General features: G+C 39.0%; 1 protein-coding gene across 1 annotated transcript in view; it reads right to left on the bottom strand.

Moving 5' to 3' along the window:
• LOC139728141 (uncharacterized) overlaps positions 1-16,187 on the bottom strand; it is a 41,878-nt gene extending 25,691 nt beyond the window's left edge. Inside the window, exon 1 of the mRNA XM_071639108.1 lies at positions 15,649-16,187. The gene's annotated coding sequence lies outside the window, so the exon portion shown is untranslated. The remainder of the gene's footprint in view (positions 1-15,648) is intronic.
• Positions 16,188-18,382: the final 2,195 nt, after the last annotated feature.

Below are 18,382 nucleotides of genomic sequence, written 5' to 3'. Positions count from 1 at the left end.
AAAAAGCAATGAGTATTTGATGTGAAATTCTTTAAACAGATGGAATACTCTGAAGATGTGTTTGCCATCAAAGTTATTCAAACATTCCCCAAAGGTGACTTTGTGCTTTCTCCTTGATGAGTTCCGGGACCTTGGTTTCTACTGTCCTGAGAAGAGGGTTGATGATGAAAATTTAACCAGACAAATGTCACACATTTCCTCTGAAAACAGATGCACTTCTTGTCGGGCGGCGCGCTGCAGTAAGTCAGCTGCTAGTAATGATGAGCTGCTGTCATCCAAATGTTGCCGGGGAAACCTTCAGTCAGCAACCAAATGACATTCCAGGATGCCTTCCCCATCACCTCCACCACACCAACTCACCAATCAATCTCTTTCTAGCGGGGGCAGAATGATCTTTTCATCACACCCTCAAGACTACAAAGTCAAACTTTTCAATTCACTCGCAGTTCTTGCTAATTACAGTTGATACACACGTCTTCTTGTGCAGGCTTGTGAAAACAATCTCACATCAGTGCAACCTGATATTCCTCAAATTTATGAGATTTGTGCTTTCTAATTTATGAAGACTCCCAGTGGATTTTAACAGTACAAATTTGATCTGAAAAAAGAAGAAGAAATCAATATATATATCAAAATTGAGATGATAAGTAGGGCATAATCTTCCCGATCCATGACATAATTTGAGAAAAACTTAGTCAAAGGCGGCATGTTTCAGACCTGGCACACTAATATGAGACCTTACACCATCCAGGGTCCTACACGGCACAACATTGGTTTACAACAACCAATTCCAAGGGGAAATTGTTTTATTCAATACAGGAAATCCATATCTAAGAGGACAGATCAGTAAAAAATACATATATAAGTGAAGGAATGAGGGATGAATTTGATTGCAGCAGCTGACCAACTGTCTCACAGGGGATTACCTCAACATCTCACGTTGCAGGATGAATAAGTTTTTTAGCTTCATGAAATTCACGCTTCTCCAGAACCCTCTCTCATCAATTTAGATAGGATCTACATATTGTATCTTCCTATGAATATTGCAAGCTTATATTGCAGCCAAGAGGAATTGCAAGACTCTGCAACAACATACTGGATAATTTCTTCTATAATTCATTTCTTTTACACTGTAGAATTTTGATGGCAGTTTTTCTGAATTTGCAATTATCTGATTAAGCCAAGTCGTCATCTCCTTGTCCCAAAAGTTATAAGAGAAAATGAGAGTACATGAATCAACCATCCTAAGTAGACATCCACCAACGCTCTCATAATGTGTCTTATTTCATGTGGTGAGTATGCTCTTATGTGAAGATAATAATGGCTGGATGCAAGAACTTGCTCATCTTGTACCCTTCTAATTCCTGCCTGAAAGCATTTTCTTTCTTTTTTTACACAGTTCTTGATGGAGAAATAAGGCAGTCTGAAAAAAAAAATATTGCTGTGAAAAAGGCTAACATTCTTACAATATTTCACTATGAAATCCTGTAAAATGATTGATGTATGGGGCAGTACCTTAGTTCATCTGTATTAGCAATAAACTTACAAGACAAATTTCAACATCTAGACAGTGTATATTTCAACTCTAGTGGCAAAGAGCTATTGACTGCAGTTAAACGATATAAGCATCATCAACCACAGTATTGATGAATATTACAAAACCAGTACATCTGTTGTACTAGACATATCAAAGTCATACAGAATAAATGAAATATATGTAAATTAAATGTATTTGAAATGACAAACTATTTAGCCATGTCACAAGGAGAAACAGATGCATAAATGATCTCGTATTATCAGCCTTGCCTAATATAGCACCATGAGATTATGAAGGAAAGCATTTTGATATTTCCCTCATATAAAAGAAAAATCAAACAAGATTACCTGAGCAGTTTCAATAAACTCCCAGAATCGTAACCTGCCTAGCCAGTCTAGAGAATTTCCACAAGTTTCCTCATTTGCTCAAGCTGTATCAGCAGCAGCTGCTAAACTGATAGGTCTGTGATTTCAACATCCATCTTTAAAATGATGAGTGACGACTGCAATCCTTTCTTCATCTTTCCATAAAACAAAGACGACATGCCCTGACTGGTTCTGTGTCTGTCTCCATCTTGCTGGGGCATGTTTGGTAAAAAGTGAATCCTTTTTATTCCTACGAACTTACATAAAATTTGCAGAGGATGTCCTTGGAAAAAAATCAAAACAAACCACTTCCAAACTTCCTGGGTTAACGCCCAGTACCTGTGCACGTGACAAAAACAAATGAGCATTGTTTTCACTTTTATTTTTTGATAAAATAGACCTAAAATAGATATGACACATTGGGAAATAAGGTTTCAGAATTTCGACATAACTTGCTTGTGTGTTGAAAAGCATGTTTCATGCCATCAGAGTTATTCTTCTTCTTTTTTCTGAAAACAAATTTTAAAATGTTTCTCTTTAAAGCATGTTTCTCAAACCATGTTTGGCAAATATTGGTCTGAGTGTATTTTCCTATTGAGTGAATTTAAATCTTAGTTGTGTGCTCACAATCTAAACAGTTTGACCTACCTATCAGCTACACATGTATGGTGTGTGTGTGTGTCTATGTACATAATCTTGTAGACCTACATTGTACATGAGAATGTTTGCTGCTTGCTTTATGTAATATTGTTTGTTAGCTGGCAGAGAATAGATGCATTTCAGGAACATGATTACAAGCAAAAAATTTTGTCGTCTGAAAGCCTTCTTTGATCTTCATTTGTTCCTCTGAGGCTGTACAGGTTACCGGTACTATAAAAGTGGAAATTTTTTGCGGTGTTGAAATTTTCGCGCATTTCGTGCAACCAGAAACTAGCGCGAAAATAAAAGCACGCGAATATTTTTGCTTACCATATGTTCCTGTGCGTGATGTCTTGATTCAACGGGATTAAAAACAGGCGAAACTCTTCTTACCCGGCAAAGCACGAAAAATTAGTCATGCGAAAATATCCACTTTTACAGTATTACATACGAGTACTGAAATAAACAAGCACTTTCAAAACGAACCTTACACAGTTTCTCACAGCTGTCAAAATGGCACAAATGACATTAGCTTCATTCAGTACCTCAAAGATTACATTCACTATCACATCTATTACCTTCTATGTCCAAAATGCTATACATAGAGCAATTAAACAAAAATCATGAAAACATGAGATTTTGGAGAGTGTTGCCAGGTATAACACAAGATGTATGCTGGCACAGTTTTTCAAATCTATGCTGTGGCATTTTTGATGAAAATGCTTACCACACAAACATTGCAACATTTTCTCTCTTGACTAGTAGATCCTGGCTATTGTTCCATCACAGCCCTATTTACATACAGCTCAATGCAGAGCTAATCATGTGTGTGCATAACATTGGAAGAAACTTGAGATATTTCCCATGAACAATGAGTCTGAAGCTGTCACCACCATAACATAAACATTATCATTGCATCATCATAACAAACAGACAATTGCTAAGTCTTGTCCACATCACGTAGGATGAAACACACCCATAGACATGAAGGACAATAACACTCAAACTTTTGAATGAGACCAATGACATAAAAAGAACACAGTTTTTAGTAAAAACAAGAAGAAATTCCCAAAACTTTCCCAAACAATAGCAGGGAGGAAGTGGTGCCAGTCTAGTGGTGTTTGCTCAGCCTAGAGTCACTTTTACTGAAACCCTCAGACGGACATTGACATCCTTTTTATCTTTTGTGACCTTGTTGTGCTGAGCTGGGATATTTTATTGCAAACAAACAGGATTTCTACTAAGATTGCTGTAACCTTGGTCTTAAAAACAAATATATTGGAATCTAAAATTTGGCTTTGATATCGATTTTTTTTTTCAACACAACTGTGTGATATTGACACCATAACTGATGGTACTGCCACTCTATCTGTCACCATATGACTTATCAAAACTTGAAAACACACACTGCTATCCACTTTTGCTCCATCATATCCGAAGGGAAGCAAGCTATTTGTTACAAAATCCAGCATTTTTTTTTGTTCATTACATCATATCCTTGCAGAAGGCAGAGTTTGATTTTCATAGAACTTCATCATAGACAGTTCACATAAGATTAGTCATTGAAAACACCATTGTTCTTGTATGTTGATAAAGAAAGTTAGAACCTAATGGTTTCCACAAATTTTGCTTCTATCATGACCTTACAAGCGTATCACATTGCTTACAATATGAGAAGCCATTTATGGTTAAAAGATGCACTGTTTGACAATAAATATCAAGAACTGTCAATGAAGTATAGTAGGCATTGTGAAAGTTCACATTTAAGGAAGTGAACACAACTGTTTATTCATCTCTGGAACTGCAGTGACACATCAACATTAACACCGCAACTTGCACGTGATTAGCCGCGATGGCGCTCTCATAAGGCACCACTTATGCAAAGAATTTGTCGTGCCGCATATTTTCCATTCTGCGCTGTGTGAAGGGGCATTGACAAGCCATTTCAGAAATGATGAGCTAATTTCCTGCCGAAATGTGCAATTCTCATTTCACTTCCAGACGCTGGGAGGGAAAAGTGCAGCGGGGAGAGGACCGGCTGCACACCCTCCGGGGCGAGCGGACTGCCGACTCGCTTACGGAAGCTATTTATCCATCAGCGAAGGCTCTGCAAGAGTCATAATCTGCTTGCCACAAAGTTGCCGCCACCACAGACCGAAACAAGGTACTCGCATTATCACTCAAGAGTTGTGCTAATAAGCCGAGACTCTGGAGAGTTTTATCATCAAAGTCATCGAGTGTACATCAACTTGGTGTGAAAGTCACTTAAAGGAACAAGAAAGATGTATACCATCTCCGAATGCATGCTTTCCTAATACTGATATGATCTCTACAAGCAATACAAAATCATAAAGATTATGGCATGGAAATATATCATATGTTTGGTATGAATACAATCAGTCTGTAATACGATTTGTATAAAAACAAGAAGTGTGCAGTAATTATCCATTCAAAGAAAAAATGAAAAACACCAAGCCAAAAACTGCTTATAAAAGATTAGTTCTTAAATTGTACAGGCAATGACACAATGCTATTAAAAGAATCAAATTCTAAATTCATATGAATCCATAAAATTGTAAATTCCAAATAACTCTAAAAATAGTACACTTTTGTGTTTATGCATCTTGACAGATACCCCCTCCAAAGGATTAGATGACATAATAAATTGGTTTTATGAGTGATATCTAATCTTGTCATTGCTATTTGGGGATCAGAAGGTGTCATTTCCATATGATATAAATCTAAAAGACAGAGAGATATCACGGGATACCACTTTATTGAATTCAGTTAAGTAATCCTACTTATGTAACAGAATTCAACTAGAGATCAATTGATTAAAGGTAAGAGGAGTCTTGTGCACACCAGTATAAAGCTCGATTTTAATGCCCGTTGCTCTCAGGGACAGAGCATACATCTGGCTTCATCTGATCACAGAGTGTGAATAGGATTGTTGCTGATTAATGGAGGAGCAGCTCCATTGTCTGGGGGGACAATGAATGTTCCCCTGTGACAAAGGCGTGGCTGGTGGTAGGGTGTTTAAGCAGGGAGATGGGCTTCCCACCTCCCTGGTTTAAGGCTGCAAGGGGAGGGGACAGGTGCTTTGTTGGTGGAGTGATGCTACTGGTACCTCATCAATACCCCCTTGACGAGGGATCAGAGAATCCACAATGGCCATAACACCTCCTTTATGGTATGAAGAGGTACTTTCTTTCGAGTATTACTTTATATAGATACATCCAATGGTTTGAAAGACCAGTGGCCTACCCCTCTCTCCCATTCTCTACTTTATTCATGACAATTACTGGTAATTACCACCTGCCTCCACCAACACAAACTCTTTATTAGTCAAAAACATTGCAAGATCTTGGTGTCCACCAAGATTAAGGGGGAGGGGGTTCCTTTGAATGGAAAAGGATGAGTTAGCAGCAACAAGATATCATATGTGTACATCCTCAGATCTTTGTAGTATACTATAAACTGTTTGCTGCTGCTTATCAGAACATATACCCGTCACCTTTATCTGAAGTGACAGGTGTAGGGAATGTAAACCTCTATACAGCAAATCTGTGTTCATGGGAGCCATATTCATGTTACAGCTTGATATCTATCATTCCATGTATTCCATTTAGTCAGTAGTAACTCTTATGGCTGCCACTATGAGTAGAAATGTCTACACTTTGGCATGGCTGCCTCCAAGTTACCAATTACAGTGTTCTAAATTCAGTAAAATAGTGTTAACCTCATGTACTTTGGTAAGCCTTATCTGTCAACAGTTTTGAAAAGACTATTCACACACCTTTTCTCTCATTCTCACAACATTCTGACCACTCTGACACACATTTTCTCTCAGCCTCACTTTTTCTCACTTTTTGTGGTTCACTATCCTCTGAATGCATGTTAACTTTTATACTAGTATGCACTTTACAATCATTCTGCTGCAATTTTATTTGTTTACCTGTTTTTATGACGGAATGGTAATGGGCATGACCTCGAACTTGTATTGAGGGGCGTCCCACTTTTGACATAACAACTTTCTATTCTGTACTGGCCATCAATTTTACCACATACCTGATAAGTCTTGTTTGTTTGGAAAGTGAAAGGGCATCTAAAAGGCTTAATGAATCTGGTAAAATGTTTAGACTTTGATAATTTCAGCTCTCAATGAGGCACTTGATCACCCTACCAGTCCCGCTGGAAGTTTTCAGCTTCCTGCAGTGGACAATAGAATCTTCCCTAGTTGCCATGGTAACTAGATACCACAGGTGGCAATGTCAACTTGAAATATTTGCATTTTCAGAGAAGAAAAGAATCATAAAAGTTTTTATATCTAAGAGTTTGGATGATACCGACATTTAACAACCTTTCTTCATCAATCAAAATTTTGCATTGACACCACAAACAAACAAACAAACAAACAAACAAACAAACAAGAATAAGAATATTTTATGTCACAGCACACTCTGACTTGGAGATGGTTGTCAAATGGACCAAGTTCAGTAGAGGAGAGTTTTTGTATGTTCTTTAGACTGAAAGACTATCGGGTCTCCTCACGCCTTGTGTGTGTGTGTGTGTGTGTGTGTGTGTGTGTGTGTGTGTGTGTGTGATTGGACCCTAACCAAGATGTCACGGTACAGAAGTTATTGATCCTGCATATCCGTCTTTTCTGAAAACTGATCGCCACAGGCAAGATTCTTCCTCCACAAAGAAAGACGGAACAGGTGATTAGATGTCAACAACAGGATTTTCTTTCACAAGATGTGAAATTACAGCTGGCGATTCCATCAAAACACCTGACCTCAAAGGTTACAGAATACATTCAACCTTTCCTTCCTTAAACTATTCAGAATAATTTAAATCTTTAACGAAACTTGAGCATAGACGAAGGTGACCCATACTATGAACATTTCTTCTATTACCATTACCAAGGCAATGTGTTGTGATACGCGGGCAACTCCTTTTTTTTTTCATTCCAAATCTATGATGTCGTCATGCGTTACGAAATTGGACAATGTTGATTGAAACATAATCAAATGTCATATTCTTAATGAAGCTCATGTACAAAGTCCCATGTAAGGTATGTTCACACCCTTCCTTTCTTCCTTCAGTCTATCTTTCTCTCATTCTCTCTTGCCATCCCTTGTCAGCTAATCCTAATGCCATAATCTTATCATTAATCCCACTCAAAGATTAGAAGTTGTTCAACATTTGAGAAACGGTGTATCTCTGATTGAGCCAACTGATCCAGCTTTCTGGTATCATATAGTACATAAACCTCAAATGATGTGATGTAATATGGCTTTGCAAAAGACATTTGGAAACTTGGTCAACAAGCAGGGAGATGATAATGACAGGTAACATATGGAATCTCTCTGTAAATCCACATACTCCTGAATAATCAATCTCATCAGCTAACACTTAACAAAGTGACCTGAACTTTTCTTGTGGGTTATGACATTAGAAATGAGACAGAAAACAATAGTTTAAGAGGTAGGCCTATAGAATCAACAAGAATGAAATGTAAAATCATTTGTTTGACACTGTTAAATGTATAATGGCAGAAGTGGTAAATTTACTGTTGCTAGAAGGCCTATATCATCATATACAAGGTACGAATTAGGAAGAAGGTCAAAAGGTAGCTAAAGTATGCTATGGTGAACTTCAACGGCTGTTTGCTGACTCTGTAGAATAGGTTCCCCGGAATGATGACAGTCTTAAGCGTGTGTCATTGTTTGTACATTTAATGAATAACCCTGGAGATAAGACTAGATAAGACCGGTTGTTCATCTTGGTGACTTTGAGAATGGTTCACCTCTCGTACAGCGCACAGTCCAGCACTGATGGTAGGTGGGTACGTGATATTTAGAACGTATCGTCAGCGAACAAGAACTTTGGAGCTTTAACATACTGTGCGCTAATGCCCTTTTAGTTCTTATCCAAAGGTATAACATTGTCAGTAGCCATATTCACGATTCCCTGTGACTACATACAGCACCATGCATACATCAACCTGTTTCGAAAGGCTGTTGTCAAGCAGTGTTTCTGTACAATAAAACATACCCCCATTCCTAGTTACAGTTCCCTTTAGACATTCCTTCTTGCTATTTGCTACATCCAAAAAAGAAAAAAAAAAGATATTCATCACACCTTTACAGAAGTATTCAACTGCAGATAAAAGATTCCAATATCAATTGACTGAAAACTTTGTCAATTAAATATATCACTTTGTTGCAGACTTTACAAATTTCACATGAAAAACACCTACATGGTTATGATAAAAACACCAGTTGTTGTTACGAGGGATTATTGGACTAATGATCAAGCAAATGATTAACATGATTAGTATTCTCAGATAGAAGCTATTTTTTACTTTTTGAATGTCGCCAGTCTCAACCTCACTGCTGAATGGACATTTTCCATTATGATGCCACAATCTGCAATGAGCATGAATCCCTGCTATGATGTCTTGTGACATACATTGTGAGTGTTGAGCATACATCCAGAGGGTAATTGATGTCTCGTTTCACAAATTGGTGCAAAGCATTCCCTATAGAAATCACTGAGCAGGGGACAGGGAGAAAGAAACCCAGCCGTGACTCACCCGTGATTACAGGTGCTTACAAAACGTGAGATGATGGTGGTCCTATTCCTCAAGTCACAATGGACACACAGCAAACTTTGCCCTCTAAGGGTGGGATTTCACGGAGCACGCGAACGATTTGCGAAGGGCGCGAATGACAAAATCCAACATTCGGAAAAGTTTTTCTCCGAATGTGTTCCGACAATAACGCCGAAAACTATTCTTGCGCAGTTTGTGCGAAGTTTCCACGACGTATGTGCGATTGTCGTGTGCATCATTGCTAAAGTACAGCATGTTACGTACACAAAGAACACGCGACGGAAATGCGAACAACGAAAAATTTTCATTAATCATGGGAGAAAATGTACCCAAGGAGAGGTGGAAGCTGTCTTGAGTTGAATTTTTTTTCTTTCCTCTATTTCTCCTTTCTTTTCCTCTCATTTGTCTATGGTGTGCCTACATTTTTTCCCTAGGACCTATCTCCGCTAGTAAAGCATTTGATTTTTTTTTTCGCAGTTCCTCCAACACATAATCCTAGTTCAAACGAAATTTTACATACTTGAGATTGATTTTAAGTGTATTCTGCGATTTTTTTTTTGTATATTATATCAAACATTTCTTTCTCTTTGCTAGTTTTTAATTTCTTTTGTTACTATAGTTAACAATTGTTTGATGTTTAGATGTATGCTACGATTTTATAAGTAGAAAACGTATAGGTCATACATCCCCAAACGTGCGGTAAACGTTCGCGAGAATGTCTCAAAAGGTACGCGAACAGTTTGCGATTACGTCGTAAAATGATCGGAAAAACTTCGCAGATTTCGCGTAACTTACGCGAGACATTCTCCGAAGTTTCGGAGTCTGTTTGGGGTTTCACGAACATTTTGCGAACATCGCGCGTGTCTTGCGAAGGTCTTGCGCATATGACGAAGCTTTAAAGACACTTTCGAGAACAATTCACGAGCAAATCCCGACTAAGTGTGCGGAAAAGGTTCGCAAAAAATTTCAAACTTTTTTGAAATTCTCGCCGAAGTAAAAACGACATTCGCGAACAGTTGACGACGCTTCTGAATCCTCACGTCTGTTTGGCGATCTTTTGCAGACTAAAATGCGAATGCTGGATTTTGCCATTCGCGTCATTCGCAAATCGTTCGCGTGCTCCGTGAAATCCCACCCTAAGGAAGGAGTTTTGTCACAAGAGCTGGGAGAACCAGAGCATGCAGAAGACGTCAATGTCGACAAATTGCAAGCGGCGGTGTTTGCCTAAAACAGGCCATGAAGAAAGTGTGAACAGAACGACCACTTCTTGACAAACTCAAGTAGTCTGTAACAATTCTTTATCTATTTATTTCTCTCTCTTCTATCTTTATCATGTCTTCTATTGTAGGAACTGAAGTCATCCCAGTGCTGCAAGTAGGGAAACAAAATACTCCTACACATGACAGAATGCCACAAAAATCATCAACAAGAATGATGATTCCTGTAAAAGTGACTGCACCTTCAAGACCAAAACTTCCACGCAGGGACAGACTACCACCTTCACTCATTATACTGGTATACCCAGACACCTTACGATACCATGATGAAGATTACTCACCCAACAATTGCCTTGGGTAAACAGCCTTACAATGAATGGTGCATAAATATTTCCCCATATGTGGCTTTGTAGCGAGACAATGCAAAAACTGGTCTAGACACCCCCTCTATCCAAATACATATAATAGATAGACAGATTCTCAAGGTTATACACATATTTCTTTTGGTTGAATAAATCCTCTTCTCCATTCCTTGAGGGAAAATGTTTGCTGCTGCCTTTCACTGAAGACACAAAACAATTAACCTCCTCCCCACCCCCTCCAAAAAGTATTAAAAAGTAATGCTTATCTGATAGTGTCAGAATATTGCACATTTACAATGATCATTATCTAAACTCAGTCAAAATGAATTTGAAAAGCCAAAACTTGATGTCTACTTTCAATATGGAAATCTTGACAGTGTTGAAATGGTATTGAACCCACACAGCCTATTAGTATTGGAACAAGGGTTGCTATAAAATACCAGTATCAACTTTATAACTATAGAACCACAATATGTCAGAGAGAATGGGTTAATATGCAACACAGAACACACAGCATGAACAATCCTCCAAAGGCAAGTGATCAATTGTGTACTCAGGAACCACCTGCTATATGAATTAACCCATTCACTATAAGATTATGAAATCTTCATGTAGACTTTGTACAGCATTGACCATGTATCCACAGATAATGGGTTAAACCTACTTAGGACAACTGTCATATTTCTAGGGCGATGATTTAAAGGGATATTTCATATTCACTAGCTGATATTGGACAAAAGGCAACTCCACAAATATCTTTCTCATCTCGCAATCACATTTTGACACACTGTAGGCATTTTTTAAAGACAATTTCAATCTAGAAAGGGAAAAGTGTGTATGAGAATGGGGGAAAAACAATTAAAGGGACTGTACAGTACTGGTTGAGGTGAGGAGTCAGGTTTATAACATTCCTAAGTGAGATAATGAGAAACCTCTTATGAAATATGAAAGAGCATGTAATTTTAAGAAGGATTTAAACATTTATTTGATGAAAATTGGTTTTCAAATGGCTGAGATATCCCAAAAAGTGATAATAATAAAAGGCGACAGGCCACGTCTTTTATTAGGATCTCTTTGTTTCACTTTGTTTTTGGATATCTCAGCCATTTCAAAACCGATTTTCATCAAATCAACTTTTGATTCCCCTTAGAATTGCATGCTCTTTGACATCTCACAGAGTGGTTTCTGAACATCTCGCAAAACGTTAAAAAGCTAAATCCTCACTTCACCCAGAACTATACAGTCCCTTTAAGGGAGTTTGTGTTGAACCTGCCACTTGATTAAACTAAAAGACTAAGAGAAATGGATACATGCTCATCAGATTTGCACCAGAATGCAGCATGCCTGAAATGCTAGTGCTATTTTATATTTCTCTACCTGAAAAGGTAAAAAAAAACACAATTGGTCCTGTGACTGAACTTTTGAGTTTAGCACCCATTATACCACTCCTGTCAGTCTAGGCGGGGATGGGTTTCTTGTCAAAGACCCGCATTATCACCTTTGTACCACCGGAGCAATGTCCACGCACACAAAAGCAAACACACCATCAAAAAGGCGCAGGTTAGCTGTAATGTGCACACCATGTAAGTTTGTAAGGTGTTTCAGCTCTACAGGTTTGTCCCTAACCTCTGCCAAATCCGGCAGGTCAGTCAAGTGGGCATAAATTTGCCTAAATAAAGGTAACTGTGTATTTGCAGACAAGTTATGAATATGAGTTGTCAAACATGGAAACCAACCCCATGTTTACACTTACCCAGTTGTTGGAATTCCATCAATATCAGCATTTAAATACTTGAGAAATAATTTTCTATACAAAATACATAATCTTTAGCACAGAGGGAACTATAAAGATTACGTATGATAACCTCCCGTGACATTTCATATATACACGATGCCATATAAATCACACACAAATATGTCAAGGGGTGGGGCTAGGATCAAATCGTCATTCAATCTTGGTTGCCTGCTCAGGGTAATTGCACTGCTGCATTCAAGAAATGGGAAAATAAACTATACTGGATAACAGGAATTGATGCTTTTCCTGAGACCTTGTGGGAAAAGAAAGCACCCCTCTCCAGGAATCGCGCATTGTGGCCTTTTACAAAAGGTTTGCTGGTTAGGAAAAAAACAGTCATTCACTTTCCAATCATTGAGGATCACCTGATGTATGGCAGATATGGGTGGATTTCATTCTTCACCCACATTTCAGCAAGAAACGATGCCCTCCAATATATTCCCTTTATCATGATGATATATATCTAGAAATATATATTTCTAGAAGGCTTGTACAAACGGAAACGCAGGAACACATCATGTACCAAAGTACATCCACACAGAATTTGTTTTACTAGTAGCTACAATCAAATTCCAAATCTATTTGAAAGGCTACGGCATTGTGGAAACTATTATGCTATAAAACTTTGGTTTTTTTAGTCATATGAAAAGAAAAGAAAAAATCACGCTACAGCAATCACTTCAATATCAGAAGCCTGACAACCTGTGGATGGAATATAATCATATTTGCCAAAGTTACAAATATTTGATTCAACACCTGTAAACACATACACTCGCACACTTTATTTTTTTTATCACAATTTTTCCTTTCAAGAGTTAGAGCGTGTTTCTACTGAGAGTACCTCACATCCCTGGCATCGCCACGAATTTTGTCCAACGCAGCACCTCGTATTTTACAACCACTCGAGCTGTTTCTACTGAGTGATAAAATACGAGGTGATGCAAAGGTGACGTGCAAATGCGGCGATTCCGGAAGTCAGGTATTTTTAAGTCACAGATTTGGGTCACGCGCGCACTGCCTGTTAATACGATCCGAACCCTGCCTGCTTTGCTACAACTGCGTCGGCTATTTTTTGATTAGCCATTTCTCTTCGTCTTCCCATCCAATATACCCCGAACTAACATACTGGTATCCTGCCACTGACTGATGAGAAATCTTTGGAGATCGAGGGTCCAGTTGAGATTTTCTCAAGGCTGCGACACACTAATATGGTACTCTCGCGATTAGAGACAATATAAAATGAAATAACGCGGTGCAAAATCAAGTAAGTGATGAGGGCTTAGTAATGCAATAAGTTAGGCTGTTAATCACGCGAACAATAGGCGATGAATGCCACAATTCACATGTAACGTAACGTATAGGGCCTGTAACACATACACAAGCGAGTTGGTACCAACAAAGCATGATGCGAACACGGTCGCTGTGTGTACACACGTATTTTGTACACATGTGTGCGATGAACCGATTGAAAAGCGCGGGGAGAAATTCTAGACGTCCGATACACCTCGAATTTCGCTACCCGGTGTGTTTCTACTGAGAATTGTCCTTCGCGTCACCACGCATCGACCACCTCAATAGATGGACGACGGAGCACCTCGCATCAGCCGGCATCGGCCACTACCAGATCTGTTTCTACTGAGGAAAAATTCGAGGTGTCACCACGCATCGGCCGGTATCGGCCGGCATCGGCCGGTATCACCACACATCGGCTGGCATCACCTCGAATTTTCGTCGCTCAGTAGAAACACGCTCTTAAACTACTTGACATGATCAATGCCTGGTTCCCTTGGGACACTAAAAGGACACCTGTTCACTTGGATAAAATGATTTCCCCAATAGCAAATTCTGCAAGTCAGCTGCATGAAAAGTGGCTTCTGTAGGCTAGCAAATAAGGCTGAACAAAACATGACCACAACTTGATTGCCACATAAACACAACCTCCTTTACCCCCGTACCCCGTAATGCTCAGGGATCACAGGCGTCAAAAGATGGATGTGGTACCAGCATATTCAGGACAACGCTATCAATAGTCAGGAGGATCTGATAGGGGGCATGGTATGTTCCATACCAGTCTAAAACAGGTGCATTACTCACAAGCAGACAATCGAGGGTGGTGTAAGTGACGATCCCATACAGGCAGATAAAGATGCGCTGGTTGAATTTGGAATACTGCAACAAGTGCTTCAACAGACATAAAAACATTTCCATTGCAGAACCAACAAGGGAGCATCTGACATGAATACATTGAATCAATCACGCTATTGATATAGAATACAATAACGTGGGTTTGACAGATTCTAAAAGCTGATGGAATGCACTTCTTTGATATCCTTTGCTGCCGTGAACTATCATGCATGTTTCCCATATCAGCAGCGCACCTGTCTCTCCTACTGCAAAAGTGTAAACAGAATTGCTCTTTTTCCTTGTGAGGACAGTAAACTGCATGCAGTCAATCGAACACTGGTCAATATTTTAGTTTGTTTGCATGCCTGCCCCCGTCTTTGATTCTATATGATGCTCCCTTTTTGCCGACAGCTGAGTTTATGGATCAGGCTTTTCATTGACAAATATGATAAAACGTACATCTTCCGTCTTCTATAAGAATTTCCATTAAAAACAGACCAACATGTATTTCTTTGAAAATAGTGTTTCGTTGTACTACTAATATAACATTGATTCATCACTTTGAATGCTATTTTTCTGCTTTTCCTCTTTTGTTTTTCTTTGGATGTTTACTTCAATCATTTTCGGGTAATTATGGCACATTGTTGTATTTAATGACCGACTCGAAAGCTTCATATAATCTTGCATCACACAAAACACAAGCTCGATGTTGACATGGTTTTGCTAACCGTGTCACATGAATAAGTTGAGTCCCAAAGGACCATGACTTCCACATGCCGATTGAGTCATATCATGTACAACCAGTTTGCCACTGGTAATGATAGATTTAACCTTAATGCGTCTTTTACACATTTTGGCACATTCAGAGTTATCAGCTGTCCGTCAATGAAGAAACATTCAGCATTTAACACAACCAATCGAGCCAAATGGCATCATGAATCACGGCACTGGAGACCTGTTGGGATTAATCAATTTCAATTTAAGAAATATTACCTTGGGTTCCAAATTTCCAGCTGCATTCATGGGGGTGAGTCAGCAACATGGGGCATGGAGTGCTCCTAGAGGTGAAAGTGGAGTTAATTGATTGGGGCTAGTGTCTAGACAGCCTGGCCGTGATATTGATCATCCAACCAAAGTGACGAAGCAGAAAATATGACTTCCAAGCACCGCTTCGACGTCCGTATGAAAATATACCAGTATGAAAATAGCGTAATCTATCCAAGAGTTAGCATCCGATGAGTGATTCCATTATTAATAGTCACAGGTTCATCCAACAAGAAGTGATCTGTTAGGAACCCTGAACATCTCTCCCCCATCCATCAACAGTATGGAGATGTCAGGACCAAGCGCAGAGGGTAAAGCTGCTTGTAGTGCTACGCCTGAAGGGACGTCTCGGCCAAACTCCTGGCTACCCAAGAGCCCACAGCTCCACTGGATGTCGTCCAATAGCAAGGCTGTGCACTGGAAGAGGAGTGCGCTGCAATTGGGACCACCTCTGACAAAAGACGGAGTACAAAGTGGGACGAAGGGAAACAAAGCGGCACTCCACACTCGCCTTCAGAGTCAATTGAACACACAGCTAGAGGGGCAGTGGAGTGTGTGCACAGCTAGTCTTACAATCCAGACCCCTGTTTCTCATTATATTTCATCTCCTCTCCATTCTTTCATGTATCTTTTAGGACTTTGATATTTACCCATGCACTTACATGGCTTCAATGAGGTCACTTTGCTCTTCTACTCTAGGTAAATACATCCTTCAAAGTAGAAGTTTGTTCCATGTTCCTATGATCTAGCATTTTGCAGCTAGAGAAACACTAGCTGTGTACTTTACACATTATATTTGTGTTGGTTCGCTTCTTCACCTGGATTTCTATCTTGAATTTGCATTCATTATCTTACAACAGGCACTCACAAGTTTGCCTTGCCTCATTTTATATTACATCAGGGAGGTGCCCCTCCCTGATTACATCCCTCAAACAGAAGACAGGAGCTTTACTTTAAGTAAAGAAGTCTGAACAGAATGACTATAATCTGTGTCTACTTGTGTATAAACCCACCCTCCAATGGTTTCTCCCTTGTCAAAGAGGGATGGTAAATCCTCCTTAATTCACCACCCACACACCTCCCCCCCCCCCCATCCCTTTATATATTTCTTTTTTTGATCACAAAGTCCTGCTGACTAAAAACTGAGTTTCAAGCTTGGCTACGCTTGAGTGCCACCCTTAGGATTGTTTGGAGTTATGTACTTTGGCATCTTTTGCTTCTTTGGAATGGACTTTTTGTCTCTTTTCATCCACATTTTGCCTGGTAATGGTTGCACTAGAGCCATGCGTGGAATCGATGGATTGGATGGACATGATTTAGAGTCATAAAGTCTTAATTGCTGGAGATGGGAATCTCCTACATAGCACACTTACAGAAGATAAAGACTTTTTTGCTGTAGCACGTACTGCAAAAGGATGTATTCCCCATTACAATATGCTTTTCTATATAATTCATCATATGTTTCATATATTACACATATCCATTACATATCATATATGTTACACTTTAATTCTCTCAACAGAAAGTATTTTAGACGTGAAAGGCTAAATCTAATGCAGTTCTAGATATGATTCCCAATGGGTCTGCCTTCATCGGGGAGGGAGAGGATTAATCATCTCCTCTCCTTCCTTCCTCTCTCTCTCCCTCTCTCCCCCTCTATCTTTCTCTATCTCTCTCTTTTATCCTAGATTGTGAACATATGCTCCGCTATTGTCCTGCATGACACATACTGATAACCAAATTGTTAATTGGATTTGTCTCAGTGACTACACATTCAAATGATCCAATTAACCACAAACAATCTATCATGTAATTTGATGACTAATGTAAAGACTGGTGATAAAATATTCATTTTGACTCACTAGGTAGGCCACAAAAACATATGTGATGATTAGCATATTGCATTCATTACAACCTGAAACATTGTATGACTACACAATTTTATCAAAAAGAATGCTTACATGAGCCTGAAGACAAGCTATCTAAGGGTTGATGGCGGGCAACCATTGTTTGAAAGGAATCTTTCTACCTGGCTTGTTTGTGACGGTCATAACCATTTGGGCTGTCTCTACGGAAAAAAGCAGCATTTTCAATCCCTCAATGCGACGGATGAGCTATTCAGATCGGGATAAAAAACATCAGTGGCTAAATGGCTATGCATGGGGTATACCAGAAAGTCTGTTCAGTGAGTTATTGTATTCGTACAATCACTGCAGAAGAAGACGACTCTAAAAGGGAGAATGACAAAGAGAAAAAGAGAGAGGCAAGACGGAAGAGAGAGAGAGAGAGAGAAAACAACTGTTCCTTCAGTGTTCCGCTTTGCTTTTACACCATATGTCTTTCATCACAATGAATTGTGATAAATCACCCATCATTCATAATCACCCATCATTCATAATCCATATTTCACAATATTCTTGATCAAAATCCAATTTGACATTCCACCTATTTAGTCCATTTTAGATTTAAGAAGAATGGAAAAAAAAAAGTCTTTGAAAGCACAACTGGAGGAGTTCACATTCACACAATTTGTTTATCTTTTTTTTTCTTTGAGGGGGAGGGGCAAAGTAATCTGCAAATTCTTGCACTGACAGCATGACACGAAATATTTCCTTCCTGCAAGTAAAATACAGGGAAATTTAACACAGAAAAGTAATACTGAACATAATATACATGTCTTGTC

Source organism: Diadema antillarum, unplaced genomic scaffold (assembly GCF_040938485.1).
Source record: "Diadema antillarum isolate AM-2024a unplaced genomic scaffold, OU_Dant_1.0 seq00000166_RagTag, whole genome shotgun sequence".
NCBI lineage: Eukaryota > Metazoa > Echinodermata > Echinoidea > Diadematoida > Diadematidae > Diadema > Diadema antillarum.
This window is presented reverse-complemented; position numbering and strand designations above follow the sequence as displayed.